The following is a 10,016-nucleotide window of genomic DNA, read 5'->3' as shown; positions in this document are numbered from 1 at the left end:
TGGGCTTCTTTCAGAGAGCTAACTAATATTTTTGGTTTAACCATAAGGTCCATTTGTCTATCATAAATGAATATCATCAATGTTTTGAAAACCGGACCGGACATCGACTCGGCCAAGCTACTGGGTCATGGTTGGACCGGTTCAACCGGGGTACAACCGAGTTTCTTAATTTTTTTTTATATATATAATTATTTATTAATTTAATACCTCACAAATAATATATTTTATATTTTTATATTTTATTTTCACTTTCACCATTTTATTACTCAACTCACTCCACTTATTTTACAAAAATATAATTTAAAATTATTAATTTTCTCCTCTTCTCACTCCTCTTTCTCTCTCCCCCTCTCTCTCTCCTTGTCCTCTCCCCCCTCTCTCTCTCCTTTCTTCTTCCTCTCGTCTTCACAGCCACAGGCCCATCCCATTCTCTTCTTTTATTCTCTTCTATCTCTGTTTATTTTTCATTATCCCAATTTCCACCCAGACTTGTACTCTATTTGCTCAACTTATTTTTTCAGTTTTTTTCTTCGTTTTCACTTTCTCCTTCTTCGTTTTCTTTTCTTTGGTGGAAATCTATGGCTGCCACCACTTGGATTCGGTCATTACTACTCAGATCCGTTTAGATCCGTTCACCAACAACCTTTTTCGACAAGATTCTATCACCTACGACCACCATTGACTTAGATCCGGCCATGAATTTTTTTTTTGAGCTAAAAACCGGTTTTTGGACTGGTTCCGGGTGAACCGGTTCTTACTGGTCGAACCGGGATTTTGACATTTAACCCGGGTTTTTGGGATTTTTGGTTTTTCACATCTAACCGGACCGGACATGGCGGCGGTTCGCGGTTGAACCGGTCCGACCGGCCGGTCCGGTCCGTTTTCAAAACATTGAATATCATAGTCAAATATCACTAAATTTGAATTTTCTGACCAGTCGAGTACGAGCTCGAGCTCGAGCCTAAAAATACTCAATGAGCTCGACCTTGTCAAAATGAACTCGAGTTCGCCAAAACAATCAGACTTGACTCAAGCTCAACACGTTTATACTATATGGCCCTTTTGGTTTGGTAGTTTGGATAGATAAGTGTGTATGTGATATGTAATATTGGGACTAAATTTAGTATTAGGAATACCATACACGACTTTTCGTTTGACGTATTGTCACGAATCTTCTAATCCCTTGATCAATTAAACGATGTTTTGTTTTATTGATATTTCGGTCTAAATTAATTATACTTGGCCAGTATCTGAAATGCCCTTAAATTATATTATACAATTATTCATTTTCATTTTCTTCATAATACCGAGTTACAGATCCCCAATATCCTACCCCGCTCTACTGTAGTCCTAGATTGAATCTCTATAAAACGCAAATACATCATAATTTGGTTCCATTCTTCGGTAACTTTTTGTAGAATAAGTACAGGTGGTAGTAGTTCGAGAAGGGGATAGAGCAGCAATGAACACGGTGGATTCAACACAAATCAACCTGATATTTTTTAGTGTGGTTTGAAGCTTCGTTTACAAACTTCTTGGACCACAACCAACCCAGGGCGACGGTTTTTATTTTGCCCACAAATGGTAACTTTATCTTCTTTTATCAATATTAATCTTTTACAATCCATTTTATTATACCCTGTATTTTCGCAACTACTGTGTGGTTAAAAAATGTTGTGAATCGTAAATGAGATTCACATGGTGTTTTTTAGTCAAACTTTATTGAATTTGATGAGTGTTGCCAACTTGTATTTGCCTTTGTGTTGAATTTAACATCGTGCCTTCTGATCCCAATCTCACACATCATTGTATAAAGATTAACTCCATTGGGAATATTGGAAACTTATGAACAATTAACATCTAAACAATATGCTGCATCTTATTTAAAATGTATTTAAAAACATGTAAGTGTAAGGTAAATAACATTACGCAGATTGAATAGTATGTATTTGTTGGGTACCCGTTCAACTCTAGAATAATTACATATCAAATAATAATTATTCAATAGCAAATAAATACCTGTGGGAATAGGGTTTAGGGAATACAGATTTTCTAAAGAATTAAGAGAAAATATCAGAAATAGTAAATTACAGAATACTATAATTAATATTAAATCTAACCGAACTAATTTGATAAACAAATTTGTAAAGATGGGGACTCGTTCTGGCTCAGTCCTCGAATTCCCGATAGTTCTCATCCAAGACCCACTTGACTGCCTCCGAACATCCACCGGAATAAAGCCTTCGTTTCACTTAGCCACATTCTCCAGCACAGAAACCATTTAACCCAACGAACCACTCAAACTCACGAAGAAAACGGATCAGACCAATACTCTCGTTCACACATAGAATAAACCCACAACCCAGATCACAAAGCAAGGTTGAGGATTTTAATGAGAGTAATCACACGAATTTTTGGACAGATCTCAGCAATTTTTCACGTAAAACCTCTCACAGAAAGAATTTGTATATAAAGCCACACTTACTATCATCTGCAGAAAACCGAAGTTAAAACGAAGATTCGGTGTCGATTTTCAGCGAGAAAACCAGAACAGGAAAGAGAGAGAGAGATAGCAGCGGCGGTGGTTTAGTTAGGGTTAGGGGAGAGTGCGCTGGAGAGATAAATGGCAGCCCGTTTATACCTTCTATTCAACGATCAAGATTAATCCACAAAATCAATGGCCTAAATTAAAGAAGCTCTCACATTGGACTGGGCTTTTAAGTGATGGGCCAACTCCATGGAGGATCGGTTGCAACGGTGGTTTGAGAATTGGGCCTAGAGTATAAAACTCATTTGGGCCCATTTCCAATAATCTCCACGTGGGCCAAATGAGTCATCGAGATTTTTGTAGGGAATCGAGGTTATCATTGCCGGGTATATGTACATGCACACAACAAAATAGAGTTATTACACAATTTATTAGCATAAAATAAAATTACACTACGAAAGCAATAAAAACTGAAATACGTAAAGTAAATCAACCTTTCGTCTCGAAATTTAGATTCTCCAAACAAGATCTAAATTTTTCGATGGGTAGGCATTTAGTACCCATATCAGTCGGATTAAATTCGGATGGGATCTTTTCAAGTGTAATTTTTCCACGATCCACTATGTTACGAATAAAGTGGTACTTAATCTCTATGTGTTTAGTTCTCTCATGGAAAACCGGGTTCTTACACAGTTGAATAGCTGATTGGCTGTCTGAATAGACAACTACTTCTTCCCTTAAAAAACCAATTTCCTTAAGAAGCCTTTTAAGCCAAATGGCTTCTTTATAGCCTCGGTTGCAGCAATGTACTCTGCTTCAGTAGTAGATAAAGCTACTATATATTGCAATCGAGACTTCCAACTAATGCAAGAGCCACACAAAGTGAAAACATAAGAAGTAATTGATTTCCCATTATGCCTATCATTAACAAAATGAGAATCCACATATCCGATTAACTCAACACCCTTATAATATTTGGAAAAATTTAATCCCAAGTTCAACTAACCTTTCAAATAACGAAGAAGCCATTTAAGCGCTTCCCAATGCGGCATACCGGGATTAGACATATATCTACTTAAACAGCTAACTGCATACGCAATATTATGCCGATTACAAACCATAAGATACATGATAGATCCAATAGCATTGGAGTAAGGCAAATATTGCATATCATTTATTTCAGATTCAGTAGAAGGAGACTGAGTCTTACTTAGCAAAAATGGGCAGCTAATGGCACAGAAGCAGATTTAGCAGAATTCATAGAGAATTTTTCCAATATCTTTGCAACATTAGAAATTTGATTAAGAATAAGGTGTTTATACTACGGCCCCTATCAATATTACTTCCAAGAATCTTATTGGCATCTCCTAAGTACTTCATATCAAATTGTTCACTCAGACACTTTTTGATATAATCAACGGATTTCAAGCAAGGGCTAATTAGGAGCATATCATCAATATAAATTAACAGAAAGATAGGAACACGGGCATTCTCCATAAAGTAAAGGCAAAGATCGAAGTCATTTCGTTTAAAATTCAAAGAAAGCATGCACTCCTATCAAGAGTAACCTATCTCACCCGTCGATTCCAAGATCATGCACTACTATCAAGAGTAACCTATCTCACCCGTCGATTCCAAGATCATGCACTCCTATCAAGAGTAACCTTCTTAGTAGATTGATTGAACACCATACCATCTTGCGCAATGTAAGTTTTAAATGATATGAAGCGGTTTCGAAACCACTCCAACCTCGTTTTGATATCAGCCTCTTCGAAATTTCTTGCAAAGGTGAAATTCATGGTCATGTTAACTTCGAAGATGATATCTTCGTAGACTTTGTTGTTTCGCAGCGATTCAGCGGCTCAGGCACAACTCGTTGCAGATCCCATTAAACATTCATCGAAAATAACAGGCCATGAGGGTGTGTTCATCCTTGCCAAAATCTTTTGATTCTGGGTTCTTGGTCTCACCATAGTATCTGTGACAACATCAAAGCGGATTAACGAAATGTGATAGAAAATACAACTCCAATATTACATTTGAAGAAAAATAAATTGTGCAAATTACAAGACTAATGTGCATTTATAACAGGAATAAATTCGATTTGATTGGGTAAGGTCAAAGGTCTGTTTCACTCTTATTTAACGCAACATTGCATTTATTCCAATCAATTGAGTGGGTTAGGCCTGCAATTATTACAATAATTCAATGTGGGAAAGAATGCAGTTCAATGAACATTTACCAGTCATCATTCCTTTTGTGCGTGTTCCAATTTGGTATACATTAAGGCGTATGTAATATGGCATTAAAGTTTACCATGCGCACCTGCAGATGTCAATAAATGTTGCACTACTTACTTTTATATACGTTTTTAAATGTGAACTGACTGATAAAGTTTAGATGTAAGTATTAATTGCACCACGGAATTTAATTTGTTGTCAATTAATTGTTTTAATATTTCTTACAATTTTGTGCATTAATCTTTACCATGTCTTTTTGACATGATATTCAGATATTGTGTACTGATTTGCCCAATTAATTATCTGTCAATAATGGTTGTTGACCATCAATGCGTATACATAGTATCCCCAACACGTAACTCAATTAATTAGAGTTCTTTAGGATTATAAATGACGAACAAGGAGCTGCCATATCCAACCATTAAACATATCATTTTATCAACTTACTACATGTCACCAAAGAAAAAACCAATTTTTAGGCTAGAAGATTTTGTTTATGAGTTGGAATGGAGTGAGGGGATTGATGATTATTTTGTCGAGCTTTTGTGTTTGGAATCATGCAGCGGCAACTTCAACCGTGAGGGAAAAACCACTCTTGCCCTTTTCAGCTGCCAAGAAGCTATTCAAAACAAATTTAAAATATTTTTCTCCTACAAACACCTCACACAGAAGATGAAGTTTTTATGCAAAAGGTGTACTACGTTTCATTGTTTTTAACGCAAAAACAAACATCATTTCCGCACCGAAAGATATGTGGGAACATATCTTGAAGGTAAATTAATTTCATACAACGAGGTATTTGTTTCAACCCCATATTTGTATGTTTGGTTACGTAATTTTTTTGATTTCAATTTTTATCTTGTTTTCATTACACAAACAAGTAATTTTGCCTTTGCTTATCTTCATTGTGGAGAACCTAAGTAGGACGCCCGAAAGTGTACTTTTGGAACGGAGCCCGTGGAGAATCCTAATGGCGATGAAGAAGTTATCGTGTTGTCATCCGATGACGATGAGGCGAAACCTCATGAAGTGGTGAATCATGGAAATGCAACTCATGGAATGGAAGGAGACCGAGTGGGAGTTAATGCTCAAGCCTTTGAAATTAATGCGGAACGAGAGTTCGCAAATGTGTTCCCTATTGACCTTAATACGGTCATAAACATATTATCGGGTACATCGGACAATGTTTATTTCGATATGATGAACATTCTTAACTATGTTTCTGATTTCGAGGGGTCGAGAGATACAGAATTGAGCACAGCTAATTCGCACTTCGTGGAAGAATCGGAGCTTAAGGGAAAACCTATTTTGCCCTCGAGGGCGGAAAGCATCCAAAAATGTAACCCATTCGGCACTTCGAAGAGCTCCACTGCTTCGAACAAGCCACGTGTGATTGAGTTTTGTACTCCCGAATGAAATCAAGCCTAATGAATTTGTTGGTGTGTATTGCCTATATAAATAGGGCGTGGGGTTGATTTGTAAAATAGGTTGTATTTTATGCATGTGAAATGGTCCACATGGTGGTAGTACGTGTTTGTTTTTTGTTAATGTGTTTAGATATAATGAATTTATCACTATAATGATACGAAATTTGATGTGTGATCGTTTTGATAATGATTATATCAATACTGTAAAATAGGTTTGTTGAATTGTAAATTTGGCATTTCCCCTTTTATGTATTTTTTTCCAATAATTCGACCATTAAATAATTAATTACACAAATAAATCATCCCAATTATTTCGCATAAAAATAGAAGAATCTAATATTATTAAAAAGTGCTACTGTGTCCCATCTGGAGATGTAGTATACATTATACAAGGAATTGACCAAGTACCTAAAATTATAATACATTAAACACTCGAAGTCAAAATAACACACACTAACTTAAATTACATTTAATAACGACCATCTAAGATCATTTGCACTATATTTTTCTTGTGTTCATCACCCAAGCAGAAGAAAATGTCGATGTCTTTGCTATTATGGAAAATTCTAGGAGTTGCCTTAAGCCGTTGCTCGAAGGTGAGACGTTGCATGTTTTCTAGAGCATCAAACACTTTTTTTCTAGCTATCGGCACATCTTTGTCAAACCCAATACGGCTCACTAGTTCTCCCATTTGGAATTTCATTTTTTCAAAAAACTTGGAGGCCATTTCGACATACCCATTATCAACGGGGTCAATGCGTGATCGTTTTTTGGACTTTGATTTAGGCTTTGTTGAAGTTGCTTCGTCAACACGACTGAAAGGCATATATTGAGAATAATTATCTGGATTCGAAGGATCTACTTGTGGAACGTATTCGTCGTCATTAGAATTATGTTGCTTCCCTTTCGAGCTTGTCACCAAGTCATTAATTGCTTCGATAAATGATTCGGCATGTTCACCTGTGGCACGATCTTTTCCAAAAAATGAGTCTAATCTTTGTAAAATGGCCACGATTTGTACCTCATTGAACGAGCATTTGTATCCGTCTAGGAATAGAAACACACAAATACATCAACGTAATCATGTATATACAATTTTTATAATTAAGTATGATTCTTTATTATGTGCATAACCTGAAATACCTTTATATAATCTTGCCATACTTGATCGTCAATCACATCTATTGTGTTGTTTGTGTCGTTCCAATCAAATCCAGAACTTGAAAGCATGGTGCTTAATGCTCCATAATGTATTTTTCACACGTGTATTTTGGAATGGATATGTGGTAAGGCCTTAAGATCGGTACCCGGGAATTTTCGCACCATATATTGTTCCGAGGTCCCTAAAAAACCCGTTTTAAAATCATTTTCGCACTTCCATCCCCTTGACACTATATCTTTCAGTCCTAAACTTAAGGTTTGCTCTTCAAGGACTGTCCAACAACGTCTGCTATTGATGACTTGCTTCTTACTAGTAGTACATTTATTTGAACCAACATTGGTATCCATGTACCCTGAAGTATTGGCCAATATATAATTTATAAAATCCATTAAAGCATTAAAACAAAATCACAACAGACCTAAACCTTTCTAATAATATAATCCAAATAAATTTTATAAGCAATGTGTCAAATCAATGTATAAAAACTTAAAACAGAAAACAAACAGTTAACACTTGAATTACCAGCAAGACTTTTAAAACATATTTAACGAGACATTAGCCACTCGTCATACATGTTTTGGGCAATGATATCCCGCCATGTGGTCCATTCCTCTGAAGTTTCAACAGTGTTTATGTAATCTTCACCATTAACAATGCCTGGATTCTTATGGAAAAAATCATCCAAGGTTTCTTCCTCGGGATCTAAATTATTGGTTGTGCGTATAAAATTATGGAGGAGACAACACGCTATTACAATCCTATTTTGTATTTTGATGGGGCAATATGCCGGGCTTCGTAATATGGCCCATCTCGACTTCAAAAGACTGAATGCCCGTTCAATGATGTTTCTTGCCTTCGCATGTTTCATGTTAAAAAATTCTCTAAAGTTTGTAGGTGCATTTGGACCTTGACCATATGCATCAATGTGGTATCTACTGCCTCGATATGGTGCCAAAAAACCCTCGCCATTGGCATCATCATTATAAAGCAAGTAGTAATTACCTGTAATATGAAAGGATGTTACTACATATAGAAATGACTCATGGACTTTTAAAATTTGGAAAGAGTAAATATCTAGTAATAACATAGTGTGTTAATCTAGATTTTACAAACATACCCGTAGGAACCCGTAGCCCGTTGTCTCTAGTTACCGCGTCCCGAAGTATTCTATTATCGGCGGCTGAGTTCTTCCCACCCCATCAGTAATTAAATAAAGTTCACCCCAAACGACTAAAACATTCAATGACACATTACCCTTACGGTTTCTGTATTTTGGTTTATCAAGACAAGGGACGCGACATTCTATGTAAATCCCATCTAGTGCACCGAGACAACCCTAACATTTATTGCATAGTAGTGAAAATATTTAAATTGATTAATGATGAGTAAGATATCAATTATGTTGTATGTTATTTACCGTCACCTTAAAGTGTGAGAAATGCTCATTTTCTGAATTTTCACTAACGGGCTTTGGTGAAATCAATAGAATTTCATGTAACTTTAGCAAAGCCAAAAGGACGCGGTAAAATGCTTGCTTACGGTGTACCTCGATCTCTTGAAATGACTTCGAGCAACGACATTTTTTGTGTGGTGGGCAAGTATTTTAAGAAACATTGCAACTTGCTCGGGTACGGACACATTTCTATTAGGTTAAAGACCACCAACATTTTCCAAAACATAACACAAATGGTAGAAAGTTTGTATGTTTCATTCTAAGATTATCACGACATGTAACATCATTCAAGCCAACTATTGAACGCAAATAATCGAGCTGTGAAGGGGTTCTTCCTACCAAACTATAAGTTCGAGTTTCAGTTTGCGACTCAGCCAAACGACGACGATTATATTGGGTCAAAATGTGCACGGACATTAAGAAAAACAACCTTAGATTAAACAATAGTTGGTTCAACACTACTATTACATCTTCTTCTTGTTTTGAAAAATTCATCGAAAGCCATCAAGGTCCTACAATATTCATAACCAACAAAGCAACACAGTCACAAAGAAGAACATTTTAGTAGATGAATAATCAAAACCTAAATTTGAACATGAAGGCAAAACACAAACAAAATACAGGCAAAACATGATTATTAGTTCAAAAAATAACAACAAATGAATAGCCAAACCAAAACATAACATATTTGTTTGTGAAAGCTATACAGTAAACCAACATTATAAATAAGTTAAATAATACAAATGTCCAAAAATTAGAACCCACCCTTCCAATTGAATACATACCTGATTGTAGTCAAGAATTTGGAACAGGTCAAGGCAGGGCTATTTCGGGCAACAAAAGCCAACAATCTAACCGAGTAATGGTAGTCTCCGTTCCAATCGACAACCCTAATTTTGTCGGAAAAAAATGGAATGGGGATTACGACATACACGATGTTACAATGACAACTAATGAAGATGAAGATTCTGAGAATTACCTTTCCAGATCTAACCCTAAAATTTGTATACTTCTGCCTTCTTAGCGTGCCCGAAAATTAGGCAAAATTAGCGTGCCCCTTTCTCTGCGAAATGAAAAACTCTTCCATTAATTAGGCGGTAGTAACAAAACCACATATAAGGAAATTGTCGATTTCGTAAAATAAAAGATTTGGATGAAAAATGAGTTCTTAGCACGACAGATTAGGGCTCAGCAGTGAAGGAGGATTTGCAGATTATACCTTTTTATATGTAATATTTATGTAATT

At 36.0% G+C, this 10,016-nt stretch overlaps 1 long non-coding RNA gene across 1 annotated transcript; it reads right to left on the bottom strand.

The window, feature by feature from the left end:
• Positions 1-7,758: 7,758 nt before the first annotated feature.
• On the bottom strand, positions 7,759-10,016 carry LOC148772792 (uncharacterized). The gene is made up of 4 exons (XR_016032872.1): positions 9,750-10,016; positions 9,556-9,660; positions 8,435-9,282; positions 7,759-8,319 (listed from the first exon to the last, which is right to left on the bottom strand). It is a non-coding gene; the product is annotated as an uncharacterized LOC148772792 (long non-coding RNA).

The sequence above is a fragment of the Erythranthe guttata genome, chromosome 1 (genome assembly GCF_056151865.1).
Source record: "Erythranthe guttata isolate IM_541 chromosome 1, IM_541, whole genome shotgun sequence".
In the NCBI taxonomy this organism is placed as follows: domain Eukaryota; kingdom Viridiplantae; phylum Streptophyta; class Magnoliopsida; order Lamiales; family Phrymaceae; genus Erythranthe; species Erythranthe guttata.
Note: the sequence above shows the minus strand (reverse complement) of the source record. Positions and strands in the feature narration are given on the sequence as shown.